The 8,577-nt window shown below is 48.8% G+C and overlaps 1 pseudogene across 1 annotated transcript; it reads left to right on the top strand.

Moving 5' to 3' along the window:
• Nucleotides 1–3,410: 3,410 nt before the first annotated feature.
• On the top strand, nt 3,411–4,959 carry LOC106001522 (annotated as a pseudogene). The gene is made up of 2 exons (XR_001175840.1): nt 3,411–3,460; nt 4,417–4,959. The product of XR_001175840.1 is annotated as a ubiquilin-4 pseudogene (transcript).
• Nucleotides 4,960–8,577: the final 3,618 nt, after the last annotated feature.

Raw genomic sequence — 8,577 nt, 5'->3', positions numbered from 1 at the left:
CTCCTTGGCACAGGCCAAAATTTTCTTAATAAAGACCCAGAAACACAACAAATCAAAGAAACATTGGACAAATGGGATTGCATGAAATTTCAGAGCTTCTGCCTGGCAAAGGACATAGCTAGCAAGCTCAATAGAAAGCCCAAAGATTGGGAGATCTTCACTAGCCATACAATGGACAAGGGTCTCATATCTAAAATGTACCTGGAACTCAAAAAATTAAATCCCCCAACAATAAATCTTCAAAGAAACAACTGCTTAATAAATAAATGGGCTAAAGACTTAAAGAGAAACTTCTCTGAAGAAGAAAGAAGGATGGCCAATAGACACATGAAGAAATGCTCAACCTCACTAGCCATAAAAGAATGCAAATCAAAACAACATTGAGATACCACTTCACTCCAGTTGTAATGGCTATAATCAAGAACTCTACTAACAACAGATGCTGGAGGGGATGTGGACAGAAGGGAACCTTACTGCATTGTTAGTAGGAGTGTAAACTTGTTCAACCACTTTGGAAAGCAGTATGGAGGTTCCTCAGAAGACTTCACATAGAGCTCCCCTATGACACAGCAATCCCACTTTTAGGCATTTACCCAAATGATCACAAACAAGACCACACTAAAGCTACCAGCACGACTATGTTTATTGCAGCATTATTTACTAAGCTAGGATTTTTTTTTCTTTTCAAACTCAATTCCTGAGCATTGTCCCTGAGGTCCTTTTTCTCAAAGCTAGCACTATACCACTTGAGCCATAGATCTCAGCCTCCTGAGTAATTGAGATTATAAGCATGAGCCACCAATGCCTGGCTTAGGTAGTTATTTTAATAGATAGTCTCACAGATTTTCTATCCTAGATGGCTTCAAACTGTGACCCTTAAGATCTCAGCCTCCTGAGTAGTTAGGGTTATAGACATGAGCCATCGTGCCAGGCTCAAGAGCATTTATTCCAGCAGGAGCCCTGGAGGAAAGAGAGAGAATAAGCACACTCATGTTGTAAGTTTCATTCTGCTAGAGGATATTTGCTATAATAAAAATACAACTTAGGCCACAGGAAATGGGACTAGGCTTAAGAGGAAGAGGGGGCAAACATGAGTGTGCAAACTGATTTTATGTAATATGGTAGTCTGGGGGGCTGAGAACTGCCCAGGCATTAGTGGAATGTGGACTTAGCATGGAAGGAAAGGGGAAAAACTCTGGAAAAAATAGGAGAGGGATTTTTGGGTTCAGGCCCTCAGGAATGCCTGCAGAGTCCAGGGCAGCCAGAGGTCGGGGAGTGATGGGGACTGAGCAATGGCAGGCCAGAAAGGCCAGGCAGCAGCCAGTGCTGCAGACCCTGAGGCTTCTGGAGGCACCTCAGTCCTCACCCAGGAAACAGGAGCAGAAGACAGGGCCTAGGCAGCTCTGTTCCTCCCTGGCGCAGGGATACAGCTGGGAGGGGCAGAGCTAGTGAGCAAGGGGGAGAAGGGCAGGGGAGAGTGGAGGTGCTCACATGGCCTTCCCAATTGGCTGACCACTGGGTTAGCTCCCCTGGCTCTGGACACACCTCTGCCATGATTCACAGGAAGCATCTGAGAAGCTGTCCTGATTACATCCCATGACTCAACTAGTGAAACAAATATGTGGGGTCTTTTGTGTTCAAACATTTGTATTTGAGAACATTTCAGTGAAAGACCTACTAGAGACTATTGTGAAGCCACCTGCATGTTGGAGGGCAAAACAAAGAATTTGGGAACACCTGGGGGTTGATGTCAAAGGCCCAGCACCGCCCCCACCATCTCTTCCTGCTCCAGAGGAAAAGGCAGGTAAGAAGCTGCCCTGGGCCTCTCACATTTCATTTCCTGTCAGTAAGAGACAATCAAGAGGGATAATACTGTCTGTCCTGGGGTCCATGTAGCTTCTGTCATTCCGTCAATGTGACTTGAAGTCCCTGCCTGGGCCCCAGTCCTAGACACAGTGCTGACTTGGAGGCAAGCAGTTACACTTCAGCTTGGTTCGCAGCCCCTCCTCTCCTCACAGAGGAGCTCACAGAACCAGGATCTGGGTCTCTGACAGAATCAGTGTGTAAAGTAAGCCTAGAGAATCAGAGGGTGGTGATTTAGCCCTTGTGACAGGGGTGGGTGTGCACAGGGTCAGAAAAGCCTCTTGGAGAGAGGTATCAGGAAGGAGGTAGTTCACTTGCCCTATTCTACAGATGAGAAATATGGAGGCTGAAGCTACCTAAGGCCTTGTAGATACTAAGGGAGGCCTACTAGAGCTCTAGGCCATTTGCTCCAGTGTCCATCACTGAGCTCCTCATTGATTAGGATGCAATCCCTTCCCTTGGCTTTGCTCCCCTCCAAATATCAGAAAGTCTCTCAGGCAGATGTTGGTGGTCACTCTCCTGAGCAACTGTGGTACCACTGTCCAGCCATATGTACTGGACAGCCTGGAGAAGTGTCTACCTTCCTCAACCCTGGGTGCCAGCTGTTTCTGGATGTTCTTCTCAGGCCTAAACCTACTCTCAGGCCTAAACCTCACCAAACCTAAGCCACAGAAGAAGAGGTTCCTAACAGCAACTGCAGGTGTCTCCCAGGCCTCCTAATTGCCCTGTTCCTTGTTAATTGCTCCTTCCTGGCTCAGACAAAATCACAATATGTATTCTGGGCTTGTTGGTTTCAGAGCTAATCCTGTCAGCTTTGAGTCTGACAATCCTCAAATTTCAATGGAAGCTACATCCTCTTCCAGGTAGAAAAATATTACCAAGGAAGAATGTTGGGTACAGTATGTCCTGGCAACTCTTACCATGAATGAAATTTGCCATAGTGCACAAGAGGCTACCTTGGGACCCAGACAGTCACAGATGCGGACAGTCCAGCTGGCTGACTTACTGGATTCTTACTTTTACCCATACCAGCCTGTTTTTGACCCAGTTGAAAGTGATTTTTTGCTTATTTTTCATGTTCTTAAATAATGGCAAAGTATATAAAATGGGGAAGAACATTCTTGGCTGTACTTGTGAATGAGATCATTTTCATTAATGTTTTAGGGTAGAAATGGTGTTGATCAGATCTTGGGAAGCTGTAATGTTTGAAAATGTCATAGCTGGTTCATAGCTACATTCCATTTGCTTTTCAGTCTTTTCTCTAGATGAAGCAATGATTTCATTTAAAAAAGCTGTTTCCATGACTCCTGTCTGATGCCAGGAGGGGGTCAGTGAGAGAGAGCAAGATGCATAAGCTGTGACAGTGTACACCTTAGGGGCAGCAGAGATCTGTATGAAGGAAGAAGTGATTGGGAGAGGGAAGGGGAGGGGAATAGAAGGATTTGAACAGGGCTAGGCAGGTTGGGGGAAAAAGGATGAGGAGGAGGAGGGCAGGCTGGTGGGCTGCTATAGCACCATGGGGAGAAGAGGCCCCTTACTGAGTCACCATGAAACCTTCAAGGAGTAGGAGGAAATTGTGGCCTGAAATGGAGCTTAGGTAAACAAGGGCAAAGGGAAAATCCCCAGAAGATTCACTGCCCATAGGACCAGCTGGTTCAGGTCTTTCCAGGCAAGATCCTCAAGGACTGAGACACACTGAACCAGCATGGGTCCAGGATAAGCTCACTGACCATCTAGGTCATCAGAAGGCTCAAGATCCAGATGCTGCAGTGGCTTACCCCCATATACACTGTTGTCCCCACTTCAGCAAAGCACCCTCCACTAAACCTGCTTTGCCACCTCTTCCTAGCCCTCCACCTCTACCAGGGCCATTTCACATCTGACAGAGGAACCTGGAGAACAGTTGTCCCCATTTGGAAAGGACTACCCCAGGATTCTGCAACTATTCTGTCTTTGGGGACAACCTGGGCCTGGACAGCCTGGGCCTGGGCTCTGCCAGCTTCATAAAGCTACAGCCACAGGTACAAAGACAGATGATATCTAAGTACACGAGGCTGTCATAAATCACAAAGAACCCCTTGTTCCAAGATAAAATATCTAGTGTTCCTGATGTGCCACACAATCATGACCAACCCCCAGAAGTAGCAACTGATGCAGGGGAACCTTGAGATTAGCCTTACAATCAACAGAAGGCAGACAATGAAGCTGGCTTAGAGTGTAGCCTTGAAGCCAGAACGGATGTGGAAATGGGATGCAACCCTGAGCGGAACCAGGATGTAGCCCTATGAAATAAGGAGATACTCCCCAAGGACATCATGCCTGTTCTGGTCCCTAAGTGTATGGACCATGAGGAGCCCATGGCTGGTCAGTGCTGCATGGGAGCACTTTCACAACAACCCCTTCTCTTCTCTTGCCTAAAACTGTCAGCTTGCCTTCCCAGTCATCTCCTATTGAGAATAGAGAGCCGATGCCTAGCCCTTGTGCCCAGGTGCTCCCCACCTCCAAAGGTTCCCATCCCAGTAAGAGTTTATGAGAAGATGGTGGATGAGCCAGGTACACTCAACAACTATGGATCCATGGAGCTAGCCTGGGGCCAGCAAAATTCAATAGCCCAGAAATGCACACAATCCTGCAGCAGATTTCTGTAATCCCCCAGCTAAGGCAGAATGTGATTGCAACACCCCTCATGCACAGCATGATACAACCATGGACCAGAACCCTGATTTTGCTGCTCAAATGATGGGGAATATGTTGATTTTCATGAGGACTGCCCTGCTTAGCCCCAGCTGAAGGAGCAGCTCAGCCTGCAGCTCCCTGTCTTTCCACAGCAGAGGCAGAACCAGGAGTCCTTCTCCATCCTCACCAATCCCTGCATCTTGCAGGTCTTACTGAAGATGCAGCAGGGTGGGCAGACTCTGGAGAGAGCAAGGCACCTTTGCACCTTGGCACCAGCCTTAGCTCCTTTGGGAGGTCATAGATCCTAGCACTACGGACAGACAGCAACTCTGGAACTACAACTGAGGCTCCACCTCCTCACCAGCCATGCCAGCCACATGTCCTCCCACAGGAACTCCCACTACTAATAGCAGTTCATGAACAGATGATCCAGTGTTTGGCTGGGAGTGCAAACTCACCAATGCCAGAAGGGAGATTCCATCAGTGGTGGCGGCAGCTCCACTCCATGGGCTTCCTCAAACCTGAGGCCATCTGGAAGGCTCCAACTGTCACAGGAGAGTACTTCAACTCCTGGGCCCCAAGCTCTCTGGATACCTCAGCTCATACTTCCTACCTGTCCTCCCACTCAACACCAGCCTTTTGTTCCTTTGTCAGCCCTGTTCTTTGCAGCTTGTCCCTCTGGTCGTCTTCCTTGCCCTCTCCAACCACCAGGTGGCCTAGCAGACAGGAGCTGCAACCCTTGGTCTGTGACCCCCACCCCTACTTTTTGTGATGTGCAAACTTGCTCGTAGGACTGTGGAGGCAAGCATAGGAGGGTTCAGCTGTCTGGCTAATTGGAAGAGTCTTCCAATAGTTTCCTTACATTTACTTCCTGTAACTCTCTTCCTTCTTCTCCCTGTCTCCCTGACCCCAGGCTTGTCTGCTAGAATCTCACACTGTGAAGGTAGGGGCATGTGACACAGGATGACGTTCTTCCTCAACCTTTATGCTGCTCATTGCTTACTTTGATATTTCTTGTTTTTTGTTGGGACCTCAAAGGTCAAAAGGAAAATATCTGTTCTTGTCCCAAGAGGGAGCTAAGGCACAGCACTCTGAAGAGGAATCATCCAGGCAGATCATCCCAATGGAGATTTGTGCAGGGGAAGAGGGACTGGAATTTCTTGGAGGAAGGGAATGGAGTGGGTAGGGAGGTGGAGACTGTAACCTGGGCAAAAGGCCTAGAAGCTGGCATTGTCAATGGAATAAGGAAACACTATTAGCTCTTTTTGACTGTAGAATTCAGGGCCAGGCCTGGCAGAGGAGAACTAGAGCTATGGATGGAAATTGAATTCAAGAAGAGCTCAATAAACTAGGCAGGATGTAGGCTCCATTTCTTCAAATGCATGCATCCATTTCCAGAAGCCTGAGACCTGGCCCAGTAATTTAAGCCCCCCTCCCCACTTGGAAGATGTAAAGGGAATTGAGACCTGTCTCAGCCATGGGATGGTGTGTGTGTGTGTGTGTGTGTGTGTGTGTGTGTGTGTGTGTTTGTGTGGGTGTTCATGGGGATACATATGTGTGCATACATGTGAGTCAGGAAGTATGAGAAGTCTCTATAAAACGGCTGTGGCTATGATTGCCAATGACACCAATCATCACTCTTTTGGGGAATATTGGTGAGATTTTTCCCCAGACCCCTTACCCTTCAGCTGAAGGCTTCAATCTTCTAGGCCAGAAAGTTCCTTTTGAAGGAGAGGGGAAGGAGGCAATGGTGCCTTTAATCTGGAATTGGACATTGCTCCATGAGAGCACAGATGAAGTCCTTATTCCCTTCTGCCTTTGCTGTGTGGCATCTGCTTGTGGCCCTACGGCTAAAAATACTCATATGGGAGGGGCAGTGTAATGTTCTATGTGGAAAAGAGTGCAAAGCAGTGCAGAAAAGGTGTCTCTTCTTTCCCCAAGTCTCTCTTTCTCCCAACTCCCACAGTTACCTTTGTAAATGGTGGTGGTGGTGGTGGTGGTGGTGTGTGCTGGGCCTGGGCACTATCTCTGAGCATTTTTTGCTCAAGGCTAGCACTCTACCTCTTCAGCCACAGCTCCACTTCCAGCTTTTCTGTGTGGGTTAATTAGAGATGTAAGTCTCACAGACTTTCTTGGCCTGGCTGACTTTTTTGTTTTTGTCAGTCATGGAGCTTGAACTCTGGGCCTAGGCGCTGTTCTTCAGCTCCTCAGATCAAGGGGAGCACTCTACCACTTGAGCCACAGTGCCACTTCCTGGCCTGGCTGACTTTGAATTGCGAACCTCAGAACTCAGTCTCCTGAGTAGTTAGGATTACAGATGTGAAACACCAGCACCTAACTCTCCTTTGGTTTTGACAAAAGAAGGGATTAAGGAAATATTATGAACAAATAGAAAAGGAGAGAAAAGTTCTAGATTGCTAAAATTTTCAGTTTGGAGTGTCATCACTTGGATCATGGAGATCTGAGGGCAACAAGTGACCTTGCTGGAGTCCCATTCTGTACTTCAAAGTAAAAATGTAAGTCACAAAGGTATTTCCATGGGTATGCTTTCCTTACCTCTAGCTGAAAGACACCAGTTTGAGTTGCCTGACATTCATTTTGTTAAACTGTCAGTTAATCATCTAGTGGGTGTGTAGAAAGGGGCAGAGGAAGGGAGAGAGGACTGGTGGGTGAATACAGTCATAATACTCAATGTACATATATGACAATGGAACCAGGAAAATAGAAGGGAGGGAAGGGGTTAGAATAGGGGGAGAAGGATAGCAAAGGTGACTCAGATCTAGAGGCACTGTACTCATAAATTGACAGGTTGAATTGAAATCCATTTGTACAACTACTGAAAGACAACTTAAAAAAGACAAGGATGGATGGTGTGTGTGGATGGAGATAGTTGGGACTTAAGATCAGTTGGATGCTTCTCCAGTTGTGAGGTGCATGTTCTTCATAGAGCAAATGAAGGGCTGAAATGAGGGACTAGAAGTTTACTGAGGAGAACACTGAGGAATAGAAATGTAAATGTGGCTTTGATAAAAAAAGTGTTAGCCTGGCATAGTGGCTCAAGCCTAGAATCCTAGCTCCCTAGGAAGCTGAGATCTGGGGATGCCAATTCCAGGCCAATCTAGGCAAGAAGTTTCCAGGGCTTCATCTCCACCCCTGGCTGGGCCATGGTGGCTGGCACCTGTCATCCCAGCTTCTAGGCAGGGGGATCACAAATGGGAGGATCCTGATCCAGGCAGGCCTGAGCATGAAGGAAAGCCTATCTCAAAGGACAACCCAAACAAAAAGGGCCAGGGGAGTGGCTCAAGTCCCAGAGAACCTGCAAGGCCTTGAGTTCAAACTGTACTATTGCCAAAACCCAAAACAAAAAGAAAAGAAAAAGAAACGTGTTGAATTAAGGGCTGCGTCAGGATGCTTGACAAGGTGGAGAACCTGTTGAAGAGTGAAAACCGCGTGTGACTCAGCAAAGACCGCTTTGCCAGGAATGCCAATGGTCATTTTGATGACATCTGCCCTTCCTATCAATAAGCATCATGGCAGCCACTGCGGTCCTTGGCCTAGCTGAGGAAGGGGGCATTTGTGTGAAGGTCTCCAGGGTGGGGAAGGGGAAGGGCAATGTCTGGGAGCGCCACAGCAGGGCCTGGCTGGGATACACACGGAGAGGCTTCTAGGCATGCACAATGCAGTCCGTGGGCAGGAGGTTCCCTATGGCAGAGGTGCCGGGCGCTTGCGCAGTGTGCCCGCGGCAGCGCGCTCCGCGGGAGCAGGGAGACCCCCGCCCCTCCCCTCGCCTGTTCCCGCGGACGCGCACACGCACCGAGTGAGAACGTGCACGCGGTTTCGCCTCACCTCGCTCAACCCCTGCCTGGGCAGCTCACGGGGGCTGTGGGTGGGGGGAGCTGCGCACCAGCGACGCGGTGGGCTGTGGGGCGTCGCGGGCTCCCGACTCCGTGAGGGGGCGGCGGAAGCGACGCCTCCAATCAGACGGCGGGCTCGGGACCCTCCGCGTGCCCGGGCTGCGCTGCCCGCCCCACGGCCCGA

Source organism: Dipodomys ordii, unplaced genomic scaffold (assembly GCF_000151885.1).
Source record: "Dipodomys ordii isolate 6190 unplaced genomic scaffold, Dord_2.0 Scaffold305, whole genome shotgun sequence".
Taxonomy (NCBI): Eukaryota; Metazoa; Chordata; class Mammalia; order Rodentia; family Heteromyidae; genus Dipodomys; species Dipodomys ordii.
The sequence above is the reverse complement of the archived record's forward strand: the minus strand, read 5'-3'. Positions and strand labels throughout refer to the sequence as shown.